This window comes from Triticum urartu, chromosome 2, assembly GCF_003073215.2.
Source record: "Triticum urartu cultivar G1812 chromosome 2, Tu2.1, whole genome shotgun sequence".
NCBI lineage: Eukaryota > Viridiplantae > Streptophyta > Magnoliopsida > Poales > Poaceae > Triticum > Triticum urartu.
In genome coordinates this window covers 726,207,455-726,230,611 of record NC_053023.1, presented here as the reverse complement: position 1 = coordinate 726,230,611, position 23,157 = coordinate 726,207,455, and the positions used below count along the sequence as shown (strand labels likewise).

Sequence of the window (23,157 nt, the reverse complement as noted above, 5' to 3'; positions counted from 1 at the left end):
AGCAGTAACCGCGTTTGCTAAGCTAGCCTTGAGCCTCCTCCAGCCCTCCACTGATCTGGAGCCCTAAAAATATGAGAAGATGTTACTAGAAGTTTTATTTTCTCAATGTTTAATGTTTGCAATCTTGCTAGCTTCTTGTTAGTTGTTACTTTATTGTCTCTTCGAACGTCAGTTGTAGACGTATATCGCCTACTCAATTTGATTCTGAAATGAACTTTATTACCCTTTCTAGTTTCTACTCATACAGATCAAATAACTAGCCGACTAAGATTAGATTAACTAGTCACAAAGCTGTATGCGCAACACCGATCGAGGAGCTATGTTCGTTGAATCGGTCAACTAAATGTACTTCATTCATTCCAAAATAATTGAAGTTGTAAGATATTCGTAAGCCAAACTTCTTTAAAGGTCCAAAGGAAAATCTGCAAAGGTCTATGACATCAAATAATATGAAAATCCGCAAAGATCGTGCTCAAGGAAAAGAAGTTAAAGATACCACCAATGCGGAGGACACCAAGATGTTGACCTTGAATGTGGACTCTTTGGATGCCGACGCAAGAATAACCTTGCAATCCGTTCGCTGCCAGATGTTGCAACGGCAGAAAGATCAGTTGACGAAGGCGGAGAATGAGGACGCGGCAGAGGCGGACGCCGAGGTGGAGGCTGCCTACGCGACGGCGACAACATCTTCATCGGGGAGCAGATGGCTGGAATTGTCACTCCGGTAGGGCAAAAAATTGCACGGACTGTCAGATTGATATTCTTTTGAACTCGGGCATGTAAACACTAAGCACACTTGCCTCTTTTTTTGTTGTGATCGGGCATGCGGTCTAGCGGCGGTGTGACCCAGCGTGCTGGGTGGGTCGGAGTAAATTTGAATATGAAATTGCCCTTTACAAGCGGACATATAAAAGATAGCATTGAATGGCGGCCTCCCACATCCGTGTCCACGGACTGGTCCCTTGTCCGCGGATGGATGCAGGAGGAAATTTATGGGTTGTTGTTGGAGATGCCCTTATGCTTTATAATTTGACATGTCTCCAACTTTCTGCTGGCCATGCCAAAGTATATTTTTCCCTTACTGCAACATAACATATTTTGTTCTCATGGCAATTTTACCATGATGTCTCTGGGATTTTTTTCCTTTTTCAATAAAAAAATTTGTATGTGTTGTCATGGTCAACTTTTTATATTTACTAGAAGAACACCCGTGCGTTGCAACGGGGCCACATTAACTTTAAAAGTTCAATATTAATATTCTCATATATATCAAGTGACATTGGCGACCTTTTTTTACCATCAATTCCTCACACACACTCTCTGCCTCCCTCTTCCTCACTCTCTCCCCCTCTCCCTCTCTCTCTCTCTAACACACACACACATCCATCTTATTAGGTACGGGACCATAATCCATCTATTTCACACACACACGCTAGTACATAACAATATGGATTATGTGTATTATATTTGCCACCACAACTGAGGGAATTAATTTCATGTAAATCGGCCAGCCACAGCTCCAAGAATACGCGGAGGAGGTGGCCCGGGTCGGCGTCGGCGCCGTCCGGCACGGGCCACGGGCCCGCTTCCAAGCGCGTCTGCGCGTCGGCCACCCACGCCGTGTCCTTCAAGTGCCACTTCCACCGCACCAACTCCCAGGGTCACAGCCATGGCCAGGGCCAGGGAAGCCGCCCTTCTTTGCCCCCTTCACCGGCCGCGGCCAACGCGGTGCCGCGGCACCCGGCTTCGCCGTCCTCGTCCTCCAGCACCGTCGCGACCCAGTGACGCAGCCCAAGCATCGGCCTCGAGAATCAAGAACGCTCGACAACGTAGAGGGAAGGAAAGGTCATATACATGTCATAAGAAAGGGAGTTTATTTACTGCTCCCTTGATGTATTGTTTCCTTTGTTTGGAGATTGATTACCATCCGTGAGTTAAGGTAAGGTTTACGTGATTGAGCGATTTTTTGAAAATCAATTATTTGTTTTCTAATTAATGTAATTGAGTGATTTAAGGTAAGGTTAATTAATTTAGATTTGATCTTTAGAGATTGTTCGTGATTGATTCTACATTACTAAATAACTTGCGCCAGTATGAAAAGTTCTGATCTGTTTAGATTTCTTTCGTTGTGTGAGAGGGTGACGTGAAAATAAACCGATGAAGTGAGGAGAGGGGACGAAAAAAATCTACGAAAAAAAACCAGCGAAGATGGGAGGAGGTACCAAAAAAACCATGGAAGGTGGGAGGAGACTACCAACTGCTTCATTAGGAGTAGAAATTATTAGAGATTAGAGATTATTTGTTTCCTGAAAATCTATTATTTGTTTCCTAAAGCAAATTGCATTAATGAGAGAGATTTCGTAGATTTGGCTAAGGTAGGAAAGAATCTATTATTTGTTTACTAAAGCAGATTGCATTAATGGGAGAGATCTGTTGATTTGGCTAAGGTAGGAAAGAATCTATTATTTGTTTGCTAAAGCAAATTGCATTAATAGAAGAGATCCGTTGATTTGGCTAAGGTAGGAAAGAATCTATTATTTGTTTCCTAAAGAAAATTGCATTAATGAGAGAGATTTGTTGATTTGGCTAAGGTAGGCGATTTTTGCGGTTCGTGGCGGCTTAGTGTGAGGTGGGACGAGGTACCAAAAAAAACCATGGGAGGTGGAACTAAAAAAAACCTGGGAGGTGGGAGTTGTCCCTGGTTAACCTACGAAATTTCGTAGATATTTTTAGGACGAAAAAAACCGTGGGAGGTGGGACTAAAAAAAACCTGGAAGCGAGACTACCAACTGCTCCCTTAGGAGTAGAGATATGTGTTTGTATGTTTGACAGTAGCTTACCAAATCAATCAGATTGGGGTTGGCAAATTGTGTCGTCATAGCCTCATTGGAATATACAAGTGTTTTACCATGACAAATTCATTTCATGGAGCATGGCAAATTCACTTTATGAACCATGGCAAATTCACTTTTATGGAACCATAGCAAATTAACTTCTATAGGCAATGGCAGATTTCTTTTTACTGATTTGATGAGGTAATTTTACACTTTCATCATGGCAAATTTTTAAAGATTTTTCATCATTAATGCCTTCTTCTAAACATCATGGCAGGCATCTTGTGTGTGCCATCATGTCACACTTGCACACATTTTTTTTGTCCATTAATGTTTTCTTCCAGCACTAAGCCAAGTGGTTCCGTCGCAACGTGGCATTTTCATTCTACATGGCAATCAACAATTATTTTTTTATCATAGATCATGGAAAATTTCCTTCTTAGCAATATGATTATTTTCTTACTTTTTATGTGACCATGGGCAATTTTTGTTTATGTATCTTGGCAAATATAGTTTATGGATCACGACAATTTTACATTATGGACCATGCCAAATTTCTCTCGCTTTTGCAATATGAGAAAAAATATTTTATATGTGAACATGACAATTTTGCTTTTATAAACCATGGAAACTTTACTTTATTGATCAAGACAAAATTTACTCTAGTGGACCATGGTAAATTTAGTGTACAGTTGATGGAAATTTATTGCAGTAACGGTGTTTGCTAAGCTAGCCTTGAGCCTCCTCCAGCCCTCCACTGATCTGGAGCCCTAAAAATATGAGAAGATGTTACTAGAAGTTTTATTTTCTCAATGTTTAATGTTTGCAATCTTGCTAGCTTCTTGTTAGTTGTTACTTTATTGTCTCTCCGAGCGTCAGTTGTAGACGTATATCGCCTACTCAATTTGATTCTGAAATGAACTTTATTACCCTTTCTAGTTTCTACTCGTACAGATCAAATAACTAGCCGACTAAGATTAGATTAACTAGTCACAAAGCTGTATGCACAACACCGGTCGAGGAGCTATGTTCGTTGAATCGGTCAACTAAATGTACTTCATTTGTTCCAAAATAATTGAAGTTGTAAGATATTTGTAAGCCAAACTTCCTTAAAGGTCCAAAAGAAAAATCTGCAATTATTTTTTTATCATAGATCATGGAAAATTTCCTTCTTAGCAATATGGTTTTTTTTACTTTTTATGTGACCATGGGCAATTTTTGTTTATGCATCTTGGCAAATATAGTTTATGGATCACGACAATTTTACATTATGGACCATGCCAAATTTCTCTCTCTTTTGCAATATGAGAAAAAATATTTTATATGTGAACATGACAATTTTGCTTTTATAAACCATGGAAACTTTACTTTATTGATCAAGACAAAATTTACTCTAGTGGACCATGGTAAATTTAGTGTACAGTTGATGGAAATTTATTGCAGTAACGGCGTTTGCTAAGCTAGCCTTGAGCCTCCTCCAGCCCTCCATTGATCTGGAGCCCTAAAAATATGAGAAGATATTACTAGAAGTTTTATTTTCTCAATGTTTAATGTTTGCAATCTTGCTAGCTTCTTGTTAGTTGTTACTTTATTGTCTCTTCGAACGTCAGTTGTAGACGTACATCGCCTACTCAATTTGATTCTGAAATGAACTTTATTACCCTTTCTAGTTTCTACTCGTACAGATCAAATAACTAGCCGACTAAGATTAGATTAACTAGTCACAAAGCTGTATGCGCAACACCGATCGAGGAGCTATGTTCGTTGAATCGGTCAACTAAATGTACTTAATTTGTTCCAAAATAATTGAAGTTGTAAGATATTCGTAAGGCAAACTTCTTTAAAGGTCCAAAAGAAAATTCTGCAAAGCTCTATGACATCAAATAATATGAAAATCTGCAAAGATCGCGCTCTAGGAAAATAACTTAAAGATACCACCAATGCGGAGGACACCAAGATGTTGACCTTGAATGTGGACTCTTTGGATGCCGACGCAAGAATAATCTTGCAATCCGTTCGCTGCCAGATGTTGCAACGGCAGAAAGATCAGTTGACGGAGGTGGAGAATGAGGACGAGGCAGAGGCGGATGCCGAGGTGGAGGCTGCCTACGCGACGGCGACAACATCTTCATCGAGGAGCAGATGGCTGGGATTGTCACTCCGGTAGGGCAAAAAATTGCACGGACTGTCAGATTGATGTTCTTTTGATTTCGGGCATGTAAACACTAAGCACACTTGCCTCTTTTTTTGTTGTGATCGGGCATGCGGTCTAGCGGCGGTGTGACCCAGCGTGCTGGGTGGGTCGGAGTAAATTTGAATATGAAATTGCCCTTTACAAGCGGACATATAAAAGATAGCATTGAATGGCGGCCTCCCAGATCCGTGTCCACGGACTGGTCCCTTGTCCGCGGATGGATGCAGGAGGAAATTTACGGGTTGTCGTTGAAGATTCCCTTATGCTTTATAATTTGACACGTCTCCAACTTTCTGCTGGCCATGGCAAAGTATGTTTTTCCTTTACTGCAACTTAACATATTTTGTTCTCATGGCAATTTTACCATGATGTCTCTGGGATTTTTTTTCTTTTTCAATAAAAAAATTTGTATGTGTTGTCATGGTCAACTTTATATATTTATGTGTTCTGTATGTTTGACAGTAGCTTACCAAATCAATCAGATTGGGGTTGGCAAGTTGTGTCATCATAGCCTCATTGGATTATACAAGTGTTTTACCATGACAAATTCATTTCATGGAGCATGGCAAATTCACTTTATGAACCATGGCAAATTCACTTTTATGGAACCATAGCAAATTAACTTCTATAGGCAATGGCAGATTTCTTTTTACTGATTTGATGAGGTAATTTTACACTTTCATCATGGCAAATTTTCAAAGAATTTTCATCATTAATGCCTTCTTCTAACCATCATGGCAGGCATCTTGTGTGTGCCATCATGTCACACTTGCACACATTTTTTTTGTCCATTAATGTTTTCTTCCAGCACTAAGCCAAGTGGTTCCGTCGCAACGTGGCATTTTCATTCTACATGGCAATCAACAATTATTTTTTTATCATAGATCATGGAAAATTTCCTTCTTAGCAATATGATTTTTTTCTTACTTTTTATGTGACCATGGCAATTTTTGTTTATGTATCTTGGCAAATATAGTTTATGGATCACGACAATTTTACATTATGGACCATGCCAAATTTCTCTCGCTTTTGCAATATGAGAAAAAATATTTTATATGTGAACATGACAATTTTGCTTTTATAAACCATGGAAACTTTATTTTATTGATCAAGACAAAATTTACTCTAGTGGACCATGGTAAATTTAGTGTACAGTTGATGGGAATTTATTGCAGTAGCGACGTTTGCTAAGCTAGCCTTGAGCCTCCTCCAGCCCTCCACTGATCTGGAGCCCTAAAAATATGAGAAGATGTTACTAGAAGTTTTATTTTCTCAATGTTTAATGTTTGCAATCTTGCTAGCTTCTTGTTAGTTGTTACTTTATTATCTCTTCAAACGTCAGTTGTAGACGTATATCGCTTACTCAATTTGATTCTGAAATGAACTTTATTACCCTTTCTAGTTTCTACTCGTACAGATCAAATAACTAGCCGACTAAGATTAGATTAACTAGTCACAAAGCTGTATGCGCAACACCGATCGAGGAGCTATGTTTGTTGAATCGGTCAACTAAATGTACTTCATTCGTTCCAAAATAATTGAAGTTGTAAGATATTCGTAAGCCAAACTTCTTTAAAGGTCCAAAAGAAAATTCTGCAATTATTTTTTTATCATAGATCTTGGAAAATTTCCTTCTTAGCAATATGATTTTTTTTACTTTTTATGTGACCATGGGCAATTTTTGTTTATGTATCTTGGCAAATATAGTTTATGGATCACGACAATTTTACATTATGGACCATGCCAAATTTCTCTGTCTTTTGCAATATGAGAAAAAATATCTTATATGTGAACATGACAATTTTGCTTTTATAAACCATGGAAACTTTACTTATTGATCAAGACAAAATTTACTCTAGTGGACCATGGTAAATTTAGTGTATAGTTGATGGAAATTTACTGCGAGCATGGCAATTTCTATTCTTACCATGAAAACTTTTATATTTGGAACATGAAAATTTAGTTGATGCCTTTTCATTTTAGCATCATGGTAATTGGTTTTGTATCATGGCATCTTATGTGCATCATGGCAGATTTACACTATTTTTTGCCATCATCTCAAACTTGCACACATTTTTTATCCATTAATGTGTTCTTCTAGCACAAAGCCACATGGTTTCTTATGCAATGTGCCATTTTAATTCTACGTGGCAATCGACAATTATGTTTTTATTTTAGATCATGGCAAATTTCCTTCTTTGCTATATGGCCAAAATATTACTTTTTATGGGACCATGGCAATTTTATGCATCATGGCTATTTTACTTTACAGACCATGGTAAATTTCTTTCTTTTTTGTAACATAGCAAAGTTTCTTTTATATGTGATCAAGGAAAATTTAGCTAGTGGACCATAGCAAATTTAGTTTATGCACCATGGAAAAAATAGTTTATGGACTGGGCAAATTTTCAGAAAGATGGTAATTTTATATTTACAAGGGAAATTTACATATTTTGGACCAATTCAAATTTTAATTTAAAAACCATGTCAATTATTACCCTTTGGCATAAGTAGTAGCTACGTAAGCATGGTGGCAACTACACACCCATTGGCATAAATGCCTTTTTTACATATGAGGTGTCGGGTTTCTTATGGCACTGGCACTAGTGCATTTTTGTTGTATAGAAATGACTTTTTCTCACTTCTCTTTGTCTTTTTTTATTATCTTTTTGACACAAGTTCCTTTTCGTGTGTAGAAATGGCGTTTTCTTACTTCTCTCGGTCTTTTTGCTTGCCTTTTTCGGCACAAGTGCATTTTTGCTTCCCTGACTGGTCCAAAGTCACGATATACTTGTTATAAAGTTATTTCTCATGGTACAAAATAATTTACCAAAATAATTGGAGATAAAAACTGGGGCCATGTGTAGATACCACCATGGGTAGCAAATTATTTCCGTTATTACCATGGCAACTTTTATCAATTTTTTTCGGACATAGCAATTGTTGTTGTAACACCATGATAAATTCCTTTATATGTACAATTTTTTTATATCATAAACCATGGTAAATTCCTTTTTGTACATCATGGGGGAAAATTTATTTTGAACATCCCATGGGTAGTTGGCCCGATAATTGCCATGGTAACATACAATTGGTTGCACAACTTAAGAAATTGGGTTGCGCAACATGCAACTATGGGTTGCACAACTGAAAACAATTATTGTACAAAAACATCAATATCAGTCACCTTAGTAAGGTACCAACAAAAAATTTCAATCCTTAGCTGATGCTTTCGCACAATAATTTGTTAAATTTTCTAGTTTTGTTTCATGATATGGCAGATTTAGTTCTAATGCATGTCATTTTGTGAAATTTCTTCTATGACATTTGTGTGTATTTGAAAACTTTTTTTTCCTAAATGCATCCAACAAGCTATTTTTTTTGTTTGCATTTCTTTAGTGATCGCAGCAACATTGCCACCAACAATTTTGTGAAATTTCTTCTATGACGTTTCACTCGCTCGGGCTAGGCTGAAATCTGACGTTCGGTAGATATTGGGATCCAAAATTAAACGCCAATGTCGAGACACATCAATTCAGCTCCTGAGCTCATCTGCTCCCTTGAGTGAATAGTAAAATTAGGAAAATACTAGAGAAATTCAAAAAATATCTGAATTTTTTTTGGGATGGATGATGCTCGGGTCCGTAATGTCCGTGCCAAATTAGGTGGTGTTTGGGCATCTGTGTAGTTCTTAGCAAAAAAAGGTGTTTGAGCATCTGAATGGCTCTTAGAGAAAAAAAGTGTGGTATGTGAGAAAGTTTGCTGTTCACGTACTGTTTGGAGCTTCTTAGATATCCGAACACGATGAAATTTGACACAGACATCATGCACTCGAGCATCTTCCATTTCAAATACATTCAGATTTTTTTTATTTTTTATTTTACTGTTCACCAAAAGGAGATAAACCTGAGCTCATAAATGAATATTCGCCTAAGAGCATCTCTAGCAAACCCCTTAAAATCGCAAACTGTAAAACTGAGATACGAGTCAAAAAAATGCGTTTTAATAGTTCATTTTAGCTACGGCCAAATAAACACTGTAAAACAAGGATAAAAAGCTCCTTCCTCTAGTCCGGCCGCTGCCGCCCCTTCCCCCAGCCGGCCGCGCCCCACCCCGTCGAGCGCGCCCGGCCTCGCCGGCCCCGCCCCGTCGCCTCCGCCGTCCGTGCCTTGCTCTATTGCCAGCCGCGCCGGGAGGATTCCGGCGGCCATGCTGAGGTAATGGGAGGCCACGGCGATGTCGAGCTCATCCAATTCGAACCGGCGGCGATCGATTGCGGCGTCTAGCGGCCTTTTCCGGTGTGCGGTGATGAATTCCGGCGAGTTTAGGGCGGATTCCGACAAACTCCGCGATGGCGTGTTTGCTCCGACGAGGTTTGATAGCTATACGGGGCCCCCTAGATTCGGCCTTCCAATCTCCAAAGATAAGGGTTTTGGGTGTGCATTTTCGGTGGCCCTTAAAATTTTACGAGTTGGACCACTTTTACGGTTTTTGTTTTTGACACTTTTTTCGACTAAAACTGTAAAACGCAAAATTTTTACGGGTTTGACCACTTATACGGGATCTGCTAGAGATGCTCGGTCTTTTTCCTTCGAAGGTCAGGGGATTCTTCCTCTCACATCAGATCGTGTGAGAAATTAGTGAATTGGTGAGAGCATGGTTAATAGCACCGCCCGCTGCCGGCTCTAAAGCAAATCCATGTCACCAAAAGCTGATCTTACAGGCAAGGCATACAATAAGCTAGCTATACACTGGCTGCTAGGTTGGATTCATTACAAATTTAATTACGAATCATGCATGCAGCGGATACACGGGATTGGAGGAAACATCCAAGCGTCGTCCTAGCGCTAGCATGCATAGCTGCATGCGGGCTGTAAATTCTCGGGGCTTGTGCTGTAGCCGGGCTGCTCACGAAGCGCCCGCTTCACTCTCTCTCTTCCTTTCTCTCTCCTCCACATAAGATTTTAGTGACATGGCAGACCTTATAGCCTGCTGACTAGGCCTTATTGTACTTGCTCTCATACGCAGCATCTCCATCCGTGGCATGACGCCTGCAACAACTTTCGATGAGAAATAACTCACGGAGGTTCAACATCTTCAGGTCGGGAAATGTAAAGCTCTACACGTACTCCAATATGAGACTTCCCGTGGAGCATTTTAATTAGCCCCTTCAGATTCCACGCAACCATTAAACGCTGCCGTTACCAATACTGGGCTATGGAGGATATTTAAAGGGAAACACTTAGTACCATATGTCTGATAGGAAGCAATCCTCAGACCACTCATGGTCCGTCGATGTTTGTTTAATCCCACGGCTGCGCATAATCCTCGTCCGGCTGCTAACTGTTAAAAGGGAGAGAGGGATTTGATGGAATAGTTTTATGTATTGCTTGAGCCTCATGGACATATATATAGGAGTACAATCATCTACTTGGAGTACAAGTTAAGCCAGAACAAATCCTAGTCTATCTCGTCTTTCCTAATAAACATTATACTCAACATCCCCCGCAGTCACAACGGTAGCGACGCAGATGGTGAGACTGGAGAAGAATTCGAAGGCAAGCCGACGGACACCCCCCACAGTCGTAACGGTCGACGCATCGCGGAGTCGTGGCTGGAGTGGCAACCGACGAGGTTGCTCAAGCAAGGCGGTAGCCCTTTGTGCCGTTTGTCGAGGTAGCCGAGAGCGTATGGTGGTGGAGCCGTGGTCGAGGTAGCCGTGCGAAAAATGTCGTGGTCGATGTCGTGTCGGGGTAGCCGGTGTCGATGAAGTCGCCGTGGAGCCGCGGGCGCAAGGAGACACCGAGTTAGCATGGGTGCAGTGGTGTCAAAGTAGTGGTGCGCCGGGAAGAAGATGTTGTTGATGACGCGTCGCGGCGGGGTTGCCAAACCCGGGGACACATTGTAGACGAAGGCACGCGTCGGTGTTGCCAGCACCGGGCATGCGTAGACGGACGAAGACGAAGTTGACGAAGCGCCGCACCAGGCTTGCCAGGCCCGGGGACACGTCGTGGATGAAGGCACGCGGCGGTGTTGCCAGTACCGGGCATGCGTGGACTGGGACCTGCACGAGCTGTACGCCATGTCGAAGAAGTCGAAGAGGCCAGCAGAGAAGGACTCGACGACGGTTGCGGCGCCAATCGGCGCGGGGCTGGTGTAGCCCGTGGTTGTCAGAGTAGACGAAGTGGTCGTGGTAGATGACGGCGACGCTGGCGACGGGCTGATGCTGGACGAAGACGAAGAAGGTGGACGGGCGGCGGCGGCGGCTACGTGGGTAGCGGCGGCGGCCTGACGGCGGTGGCGGCTAGGTTAGAAACGCGGCGGCGATGCTCGAAGTAGGCGAAGAACCCTGACAGCGTGACGAAGACCGGTGCGGACAGTGGCGTTCCCGCGCCAAGGGAGACGGCGCGACGCATACCACGAGAAGTCAACGCGCGTGGACGACGAAGTGAACCGTGGGCCGCCGCGCTAAGGCCCGAAGGGGCGATGCAGCGGCGGCAGGCGGGTCGGGGCGACAGCGGGAAGACCTCGGGGCGACGGCGGGGACCGCGGGCCGCGCCGCTGCGGCCCGAAGGGGCGACGCAACGGCGGCTCGCGAGTCGGTGCATCCGCGGGGACGGCCTCGAGACGGCGGCGTGGACCGCGTGCCACGCTCGCTACGGCCCGACGGGGCGACGCAGCGGCGGCGCGAGGGGCGATGCAGCCACGGGACGGCCTAGAGCGGACGCCCTCGGGGCGGCGGGGGACCACGGGCCGTGGCACTACGGCCCGAAGGGGCGACGCAACGGTGACGCGGGTCGGTGCACCCGGGAGAAGAACCACGGGGCAGCGGCGCTGCGGCCCGACGGGGCGACGCAGCGGCAGCCCGATGCTCGATCGGTGGAGAGGCGTGCTGAACTCGGGGACGATCTTCACGGGACCTGCAGAGGCGCGCGTAACCGACGGGCCAGGTCGGTCGCGCGGCGTAGATGAGTCGGATCGCGGCGGCGAGCGGGTGATCAAGCCGATCGCGCACGAGGTCGGGGACGCCGCTTGGTGGAGGTGTGGTGGCGACGGAGTCCGAGATGAAGCCGGCGGCGGCGGTCAGCAGGGCGGCTATGATTGGCCGCTACATGACGCGAGGCCGCGGGGTCGGGGTGATGCAGGAGTCCCGGTCGGAGCAAGGCGGTGACGGCCGGCATAGATTGACGGGCGGGCCGGTGCGCGAACGGCGGCGGCGAAGGGCCGCCGCATGACGTGAGGCTGCCGGGTCGGGGCGACCGGCGGGCCGACGCGCGGACGACGTGCGAGGCCGCCGGGTCGGGGCGACCGACGGGCAGACGCGCAGACGACGCGCGAGGCCGCCGGGTCGGTGAAGAAGTCGGCCGATCGCGCAGGTGTTGGAGTAGAGGCGCACGGGGTCGACGGCAGCGGTGGGCGACGCAAACCGGATCACATAGACCGGAAAACCAAAAAGTAGACGCCGATCAAAGCGACCGACGAGAGAGAGAAAACCCGGATCAAAGGATCGGGAAAAAGACTCTCTAGGGCAGCCGGTCAACACGACCGGCGGACGAACCCTAGGTACGGGTGGCGCGGCCCCCGGCGGCGGTCATGGGGCCGACCGCCCCGGAGGCGGCGCGCCGGTGCGGAAGCGGCGGCGGCTAGGGTTTAGGATCGACTTGCGATAGATACCATGTTAAAAGGGAGAGAGGGATTTGGTGGAATAATTTTATGTATTGCTTGAGCCTATAGGAGAACAATCATCTACTTTGAGTACAAGACAAGCCAGAACAAATCCTAATCTATCTCGTCTTTCCTAATAAACATTATACTCAACACTAACCACCCAGTTTTCACGTTTCTGTAACTACCCCCCTAATTCCTCACCCGATCCATCTCTCCCAAATTCCCCGTTCATCTCTCTTCCTCCCGTCGGATCGGCGGACCTCACCCCCGAGCTCGTCATCCACTGTGGCTCTCCTGAGTAGCGCCGCTAGAACGCTATTCCCTAAGCACCGTGCTTCGAACTAACCTCATTTCGGAGCCGACCAACGCCAAGATCCGTTTCCCTCGACGCGACCTTGTGCGATGTCGCAGGTCCGCCGGCTCGGCATTAGGCGGCCATGAGCCCATGACTGTCACCAACCATGCTGCAGCACGGCGATGACGGCAAATGGTTCGCAGATGTGGTGGTGGTCCTGCACAGCGAGACGTCGTGGAACGCCTCCGGCATCGTTCAGGTCTGATGGTTGATTCCGCCTCCTAGTTCTCTGCCCCATGCTTCTCTGTTGTTCTTTTGTTTACACTCCAATGAACGATCCGGGCTTGCTTTGTGATTACGTGACGAATTTCGACGCATAAGATTTGATCCTGCTTAGTTGGAGCTGCAGGAAAAAAACAGAGGATTAATCTTAGTATAGATACACCCAGTATCATGCATTCAGATTTGGTCCTGATTAGTATAGAACTATAGATCCACCACATTATTTTCCTCAAGAGGTTGCGCAGATCAACCAGTTCATCTTGGAGGCACTAGGTGTGGACGGCTCCACCACCCACTACTTGCATCTTCAAATTAATTTAGGTGTCAATTTCCCTTTGTTGCATCCAGTTTCATAATCCATGCTTCGTAGGTCTCCTATGTGTGCTTCATATGTATAACATCTATGCTGCAATAGCGACAGAGTTTTGCTTCAGAATCCATGCTTCATAGGTTTCCTATAGGTGCTTCTTATCTATAATACCTAGAGTGCCGCAGTACAACTATACTTCTTAATTTATGTAGCAATATGCTTCCATGATTTCCCAACGAACTAGTGCATGCATGATGCCAAGCCATTATCTATTCCTTATAATTCCATGCTTCCAATCTATTTTATTATTGTTTACTGATGTGCATATATATATGTGTCTTTACATGAATTTTGATTATAGATCAAAACTTCATGCGCCCATATCCTATTCAGTTGGAGATTCAACTATAGCATCTATTTGTATGCTTCAATGCCAAATATGTAATGTTTCACCGCTGCTCTACCTCAAAATTATGAGCAATAAACATTTACGTGCGAATAATCGGTTGTGTTGTTTCATAGAATCTCACATGATGCTTCAACTACTTAACCTCTATGTATCTTAGCTTTTTCATTGCTTAAATTTTAATGCTTCATTACTACTCAGTAAACGCTTCAACTTATGCCCTGGTATGCTTCCATCCTAGTTTTATATACTTCATTACTTTTTCATATACATTCTGCACAAATGGTAGTAACTTTGTTTTTCCACTGCAACCTTAATACAGGCTTGAAAGATATTTGTTTTCTTTCATTTACTTCCAGGAGATTTACCACCACATGTTAATTGCGCTACAAGCAGAACGTGGTGCTGAGGTCATCAACAAGCCCTCGTAGTTCCTCGTGGACGCCATCGTCGTTGCTCGCTTGGAAACATCCAACCACACGACAGTGCCCATGTTCAAGCATGCAGCAAACCAGCAAGTGTGCTTATATGGTCATCAACAAGCGGAACGTGGTGCTGAGGTCATCAACAAGCCCCCGTAATTCCTCGTGGACGCCATCGTCGTTGCTCGCTTGGAAACATCCAATCACACGCCAGTGCCCATGTTCAAGCATGCATCAAACCAGCAAGTGCGCTTATATGGTCATCAACAAGCGGAATGTGGTGCTGAGGTCATCAACAAGCCCCCGTAATTCCTTGTGGACGCCATCGTCGTTGCTCGCTTGGAAACATCCAACCACACGACAGTGCCCATGTTCAAGCATGCATAAACCAGCAAGTGCGCTTATATGGTCTCGCTGGTGTGTCCCCGTGCATGTGTCTCCCTAATGTGGTGGACCACAATGGCATTATCGGGACAGCCTATGTAACCTATTTGTGTTGTATATGGAACCAAATTCTGATCATCATTAGAAACAAATATTATTTTCCTTTAGAAGCAATTCCAGTCAATATTGGAAACAATGATAGAGAAAAATATTTGTTTCATTGGAAGCTAACCCTATTATATTTTGGAAGCAATATTGGTAGAAATACATATTTGTCACTTGGAAGCAATTTAACGCCCTACAAAACAATTCCTTGTTTGTTTGAAGCACATCTTTTCTAGTTTGAAAACGAAATACCAAATGGAAGCAATGTTCGATCATGTTTGAAGCACTCTCCTTCATCACAACTTCACAGGCGAAATATTATTGGTAGGAAGCAAAAATAAGTTGCACAGGATTAAAGTTCGCCACAATCGATAACAAAATTTTCTTCTATGGAAGCAAAATTGGTAGTTTTGGAAACACTTTATTACTTAATACTCCTATAAGGAAGCACACTACATGGCATGGAATCTCATTTTCCTAGAGTTGTTATTACCTTCCTTAAATCCGAAATTTGTTTCCTAAAAAACTGGGACTGAATTAGTGAGCAGTTAACAGCGTATTAATTTATACAAGGAAACACTCAATTAAGGAACGGAATAGCTAATCCCGCGCCAAATCGGACACCATCTTGCTTCTTATCCAACGGCATAGGACTAGTCTGATGGATGCATAATATCTGTAGTCTGATGGCTAGTGGTTCCCATATTTAAAGGATCGTGTATCCAACACCTCAACTCGTCTTCCTGCTGACCACAGTTCCTCAGAAGTTACAAGTTCCACCTCAATCCTGGTCCCCTACAAGCATGTCCTCATCGGCCATGTCGAGCGATGGCGGACCAACCGTCGCTGTGAAGCTGTTCATCGACAAGGAGAAGAGAAAGGTGCTGTTTGCAGAATCCGACAAGGACTTCGTCGACGTCCTCTTCAGCTTCCTCACCCCGCCTCTCGGCACTATCGTTCGTCTCTTCGACAAGCAGTCTGAGGTAGGATGCCTTGACGAGCTGTACAAGAGCGTGGAGAGTCTCGGCCCTGATCACTTCCAAACCAAGGCATGCAAGGGGATGCTTTTTAACCCCCTCAATGCTGCAGCAATCCGTTGCAATCGGCTTAAAGTGAAAATTGGTGACAAAAACCCAATGTATCGCTGCAAAAATGCTAGTTGCGGCGACTCATCATTTAGCTCCGTCCCTGATGCTATTTGCGGTTGTGGAACTATTGTTCAGTACATCGGGGAATGTCCTCCTGTCAATGGAAACAGCAAGGAGGGTGGAGTTTATGCCGTCAGTATCCCGAAGTTCATCATAACTGATGATCTCCAAGTTGCTCCTGCTTCCACAAGGGTCATGTTTTCGCTGATTGAAAAATACGGTATATACCGGAAAAGGAGAATATTCAGGAGAAGGTGCTCCAACTCAATTGTGCCAAGGTCTGTCTCTCACTCTCTCTACCTGTGAACATGACGCCGCTAAATAATTTTTTCACAAGAAAGCTGCTACGTTTTGTTGATGGTAATAAGTAGTTTTATTGCACTTCTTTCAGATGATTGGTTTGCTTAGGAGAGCATTGCTGACGAAGCAAGCCCTAACAGGACTTTATTTCAATGTTGCTATCCCGCCGAATGCTACAGACATGTGTGTGCTCCCTGACAATATGTTGTCAAAACAGGCACTTGACACCGATCCCAAGTTCAAAGCAATTAAGGTAAGGCTTGTTCATGCAAAGGATGATTCATTGCTATATGCTGAAGTTGGGCAAGACTTTGTTGATCTTGTCTTTCGACTTCTTACCACTCCAGTCGGAGCCATACTGAAGACTTTCAGCGAGTTACCTCAAACCGGATGTATTGAAAATATATACAAGAGTATAGCTGCAAGTGTAAAAGAGGGTCGTTGTCAAAGCTTACTTCTATCCCCAAGGCTTGCGCCTTACTTTAGCTGCAGCAGCAGTAATAATGTGCTGCGAGTAGAGGAATTATCTCCTCGATGCCTTATGATCGGGCCTACTCGGTGTTATGAGTCCAATCCAAAATCCTTTCAAGGCCCCTATATCAAGGGTGGCCCCATGAACTTCATGGTGACTGATGACCTCCATATCCGTCCATTCTGCTTGATCAACACCCTTGAGTTCCTTCGTGCATCCAAGGTTCCGAAGGGCAAGCTTGTGGAGAAAGAACTCACGCTCAACAAAACCCAGGTATAATTTCCATTAAATAAACAACACCCTTTTGTGGGGGAATAAATAAACAACATCATCAGAACATGCCACCGTTTTCTATGTTCTCATTGGGTTTTCCTATTTTACCCCTACAGGTTCTGAAGCTTGTGGGAGCTGCATTTGGGACAAGCAAAGCACTCAGCAGCGTGCTTCTGCCTTCAAAGAAGTAGCAGTGTTTCCTCGGCGGCCAGGCCATGGCGTCGACCTGAAGCCCGGAGATGCGGAAATGTTACTACTATAAGTTTGTTTTCTCAGTATTTACCGTTTGCTGAACTGATTCCTTAGCTTGTTGTCTCATCAATCGACCATTATGTCGAAGTGGAACATGCCCTACTCATCGATCTTGGAATGAATTTAAATATTTAATCATCCTTTCTATATCAGACCACCTATAGATTAGCGAACTAGTCACCTATAGACTCATAAGGAACCAGTTTACTATTTGTATGCGCAGCGCCACCTGATGTAGCTTCCGTTGAATCTTTCAGTAACTCATGAGTATTCAGTAGGACGTACCGTTGCATACATGCGAAATGGGTTTGCTTAAGGCTGCTCCCGGAAAAATGTTCTCCCTCCGTCTGGGTTTATTAGGCCTCTCAGCATCACAAGCATGTCCCATTTTATAAGGCCCCGCTTTGGAAAGGTGCATGCATGAAACCATTTCATTGGTTGCATTGAAAGCCATTGTTGTTGATGCCATGGCTGGAAATTAATACACTTCATGCGTGCTTTTTCTTTGGCTGCATGCATGTGAGAGAGTGCATAGGGAATGGAATGGATACATTAATATGAGCAAATTACTATGTGTCTTGGTCTAAGAGAAGTTGTCTTTAGGCCTAATAAACCCGGACAGAGGGAGTACCACTGAGCAGATTGAACGAAAAATGGGAGCGTAGCCTCCTGTCCGGTGTCCGCAGCATAATTTTATCGGTATTAATTAGAGGTAGGAAATGAGAATTAAAGGGGTATGCAAATTTTAAATCCATCCCATCATTTGGAGGCATAAAAATTGATGAGGGGTTAGGCATGAGAGTTGAGAGTCCAACCCTCACCATTATATTAGCAAGGGAAGGGTGGGAAATGGGAATTGTGAAGGAATTAGTTTTAGTGGTTAGTACATTTAACACATTATCTTGCCAATTCCCACTAGTCAAACAAGGGAATGAACTTCTATGTCAAATTTTCACACATAATCTCCTTTAGATGCCAAAAAGGAGTGGAAATAAAAGAACCACTAATGCATAAGCAACTATAGCCACCACCTTACCAGTGACGAGCACAGAAAACTAGAAAAATAACTAGTGCCTCCTCACTAATAAATCAATATCAATGATGGTTTTGTTTTACGCCTATCACTAGTGAAACAACCATGTCAAACTTACCAGTGGTCGGCACACTGAAGCCCTCCTCGTCAATAAGTGTTGCCTGGACTGCCATGTGGCCAATTTAGTAGTTAAGGGGTACCCACATGGCTTGCCGGTACCTTGCCTTTCAAACGCAACAGAGAGCTCACTACTGGCTCCCCCACTAGCAGCAGCAAGCTCACCGCTACCATTGCTGTCGGAGTCCCTTGGTAGCATTTCTCCACTCAATATAACTCCCTCCTCTTAACTCATATTCCTCTTCCCAATAGTTGCCATGAGGGAAAAGAACCTCACAATTTTTATTTTAGTTAAAAATCTCTTTGGTTCCAAGGCTAGAAAATAAGGAAATATATATTTACAAGAAAAACTTGGGGATATGAAAAATAAAGTAATGTAATATCACAGTTGTTTCAATCCTATAGATTTCTATTTGAATTGAAGTTTATTTAATTGAACCAGAGAAAAATGATTATTTCCAAGAGGTTTGAGTGGGTGGAAAATTTTATTTGAAAGGTAGTTCAAAGGGTTTCTAAAAAGTATAAGCATCCGTGTCAACAAGGTGAAGCTAGTCAAATCTTGATGTGGAGTTAATGATCTCATCAATCCAGGGCAAATGGTACGGATCTTTGGCGCACCCATTATTAAGGCCAGGGATGTCCAAGCACACGCGCCGTTTGTCATCAGGGCTTTGCGAATTAGCACAAACTTTGCTAACTAATCAAGATAAAAAAAATTAATTTTCCAGAGTTACATTCATGAAGTTTGAAGGCCAACCCAAAGGAAACCACTAGTGGTTGAGCTTAGTCTTTGTTTTTTGAATCACGGAGAAGAAGGTGAAGCTTTGTGTCGTTGGAGGTGTATGTGTGGGGTTGGGGGGGGGGGGTTATGTTTCAGCATCTCTTCAACCGGGATTACCAATAAAACCACTATGATAAAGTGACCTGATTCCATGGTTGGGTGCATCGTGGAGAGGTAAACTTTTGTTTACCTCCTTAGGTAGGACCAACTGAAGTACAAACCCATTGGGATTGTCGCATGGACTACCACAGTCAACATGGGGTATAGAGCGGGAGTCTACAAGAGCTGGAGAAGATGGCATATCAGAATGCGACATCATGAGTGGAAGGAGTGGTCGTTAGAGGGGGCTAGGGTTTCGTTGAGGTGGTCGTGTTGTATGTTTATTGTTTAAACATTATAATGGTCATACCAGGGAGTTGTTTACACCAAAGACTTAGTGGACCCCACACAATTTTTTTTAAAATGTTCATATTTGATTCTAGTAAAAAAACTAATTGTAGACCTAATAGCAAAAATATTATCTAGCCTCCGGTTTACAAAATGAACCCAATTTGTTTTTCCAGAGCAATTGTGTATTATTATGTTTGTGACTTTGCGATATAACATTTGTTAACCATGTTAAGGTTGGTATGTTTACAGTGTGACGATAGTGCATTCCAATGTATGCCATTTATTAAACATGTTTAAGCTTGAAAAATTGGTCGGTCGTGATGAGTTAAGAAACTAATGTTCTGAATTATTTATACTGAGCATTTTTACTTCTAAATAAGTAACAAAGTATTTGAGGTATAAACTTTTTGTTATACTTAGCATACAATATGATTTACCTCATCCAAAGTTATCACTTAAATATATTTATATGGTATATAGTATTATTTTCTATACAAGTATATACTCTATCATTACAATGCACTTGTGCTTTATTAAAATGTGTTTTGTAGAAAACATTTGTTATCTTTTCTAATTAAAATTTAGCAATCTTAATAAAACCTTTTGTTTGCTTGCATACTCCATAATTAAGAATAAAGAATGCACAATATCACAATCAAACATGGATTATTTTTTCCACTTTGATTGATTATACTGTATTTATTTGTTTTATGGGCACCTTCAATTTTTAAATATCTTTATAAGAGTAGAGTCAAATTAATACTTGAGACTTCTAGAGTACACGACTATCTATTGTAGGCATTATAATCTTCAGAGATGTTTTCTATATGATCATCACAAGATTGATCCTAATATTTATCTTAGTCATCTTAAAAGGACTTTTCATCCATAAGATTTGTATTTCATTAATATCTTCATCCTCTCATAGGCTAGTAATAAATGACCACATGGAGGGCAACCAAGTATAATGTGATCATCTTGTGTTTATAATTTATCTTTATCTACTCAATAATTTTAGTATCGTACTTCCATGTAACAGAGAGTTTTCAATTAAAGATTCATGACTAGATCAAGATACATGGTCAACAATGAGAACATTATTTTGGATAAGGGGTAATGATCATCATTGGAAGGAAGGCATGGGTAGCTACTCCATTCTTTCTTTGCTTTTACTCTCCTAAGCAATCTTTCTGTCATTCAAATGTTGGTATTATGAAAGGAGATATCACAAGTATTATCGCCATCATCATTAAAGCATGTCATCAATGTATTATCAGGAAAGTACATTTATTTGGCATTTTTACTCATAAAATTAGGCATTAATAGTAAAGCAAAAATGTGCAGACAAGAATATTCAGCCTACATTCTGCTGCCTCACAATGGTACTACGAAAGAGCTTGATTACCCCCAAGTACATGGGATAATTTTTTGATTATGGATGTGGTAGTATTAAGTTTGTAACACGTAAGGCAAATGCGTGCATTTTGCATCACTATTTCTTTAGATAAAAATGCTTATTAATAACCCTTATTTACATGGCATTGCACTATTTTGCTACATATACTCATTCAATTTGTAAGTCTTCACTGAAAAGGGGCCCAATAAACCATCAACACTCGAGAATAAAGTCACACGAAGAAAGAAATTCTCGGGAGCGAGAAAAATAAAGGAAATATGGAAGTATTTTTAGGAATAAATAGAAGCCCTGTGTCAGGAGAAGGAGCCTAGGTGTTGTTTGTGGCACCCACACACCTGGCCCGCACACCCCAAGATCTAGGCGTGCGGAGGGGGCATGTGGATGGCGGCACACGGCTCTTCTGACGGTCTCTTCGGTACCCCTGATGTTATATTACACTAAAAACTTCTATAGTGGTTTTATCATAATTTTTTGCCGCCGCGGAGGAACAAAGAAATCCACCTCTTCATGAGGGCTCATTCCATTGGGGATCTGCCTCCTCCGACCGGGGGAATTCGAAGCCATTATCGCTCTCAACACCAAGGCCTCGTGGGAAGCATCTTCGTCCAACCAGGACACCCGCACACCCCAAAGTCGGACCAAAACGGTTGCAGAAAAAAAGGACCCGCGTGGCCCTAGGCGGCGGAAGTGAGCCAGTGAGATGGCGGCGGAGGCGCTGACCGTGGTGGATCTCCGGCCGGGGCTGGAGGGGAAGACGGGAGTGAGTCTCTTTGGAGGCCAAGAGAGGAGCTTTTTGAGAGAGAGAGAGCGCTGAAGATAGTTCGTTCTTTGCGGGATCAAAATCGTAGTTTGATGCAGATGAAGAAGAGAGCAGGTGAGTTCCTAGAGAGATTTTCGGGGCAAAGGAGTAGTGGACTGGGCGAGTTTTCAGGGGAGATCCCATCGGGTGAGAGGGATTTAGTTAATCCTCAAGGAAAGGAGGGATCTCAGGGTCATGTTCCTGCAGTTAAAGAAAGGGGGAACCGAACGAGATTTTAGGCATAGGAGGGGGGAAGCGTTTCGATCTGGTTTTTAATTCTATTGATGATGTATTGATTTCGCATTTGGTGGTTGAGGATTTAGTGGAGGAATCAGGGGGATGTCTGTCTATTTCTTCTCTTAGGCTATACTCCCTCCTTTCCGGTTTATAGGGCTTATCTCAAAATCTTAGTTTTTCCATTTTATAAAGCTCAATTTGGTTGTTCCCCATCACAAATTGCATGGGTGCATCAAATCATTGCATGCAAGTATTAAGAGAAAATTGACCAATTAATATATTTTATGCATGCATGCATTGCAATTAATACATTAATAGACATAATTTTTGGAGGAAAACAAGAGCATTAATTGTGTGCTTTTACAAATTACAAAAAATATTCCACCACTCACCATCTACCGTTGGTGAGATTTTTGAATTGAGCCCTATAAACCGGAAAGGAGGGAGTAGTTTCTTCCATCTTTCAATCCTATTCTTCCCATCGTGTCCTCTGGTCGTCGGTGCTTTCCACCATGGCCAGTCCAACCAAGCTCTAGGAGGTGGCTTTAGGGAAGAGAGCGGAGGGGGAGAAGGAGAAGGGGTCAATGGAGGGGGGAGCACCTCTCGGTTGGCGGGGTTGCGGTCGCCGGTAGCGTTGCTTGGGGGTGGCGGCACTCTGTCCTCAGCTCGCCCACCTACGATGGGGAAAGGAAGGTCCCACTAGTGCAGAACCGGGCAATAGCACCGGTTCGTAAGGCCCTTTAGTGCCGGTTCAGGAACCGGCACTAAAGTTTCGGCACTAAAGGCCCCCCCCCCTTTAGTACCGGTTCAGCACGAACCGGTGCTAAAGGGGAACCACGTGGCACGAGCCAGCTCCGGGGGCCGGGAGCCCTTTAGTACCGGTTGGTAACACCAACCGGTACTAAATGGTTGTGGGTTTTTGTTTTATTTTGTATTTTTCAATTAATTTTGTGTTATCAATTTAATTTAGGATTGTTTTACGTTATAATGAGTTGTAGTCGTCGTCATCATCATCATCATCATCATCATCATCATCAT

At 43.4% G+C, this 23,157-nt stretch overlaps 1 pseudogene; it reads left to right on the top strand.

The window, feature by feature from the left end:
• The first annotated feature begins 15,718 nt into the window (after positions 1-15,718).
• On the top strand, positions 15,719-17,284 carry LOC125538255 (annotated as a pseudogene).
• The last annotated feature ends 5,873 nt before the right edge of the window (positions 17,285-23,157 follow it).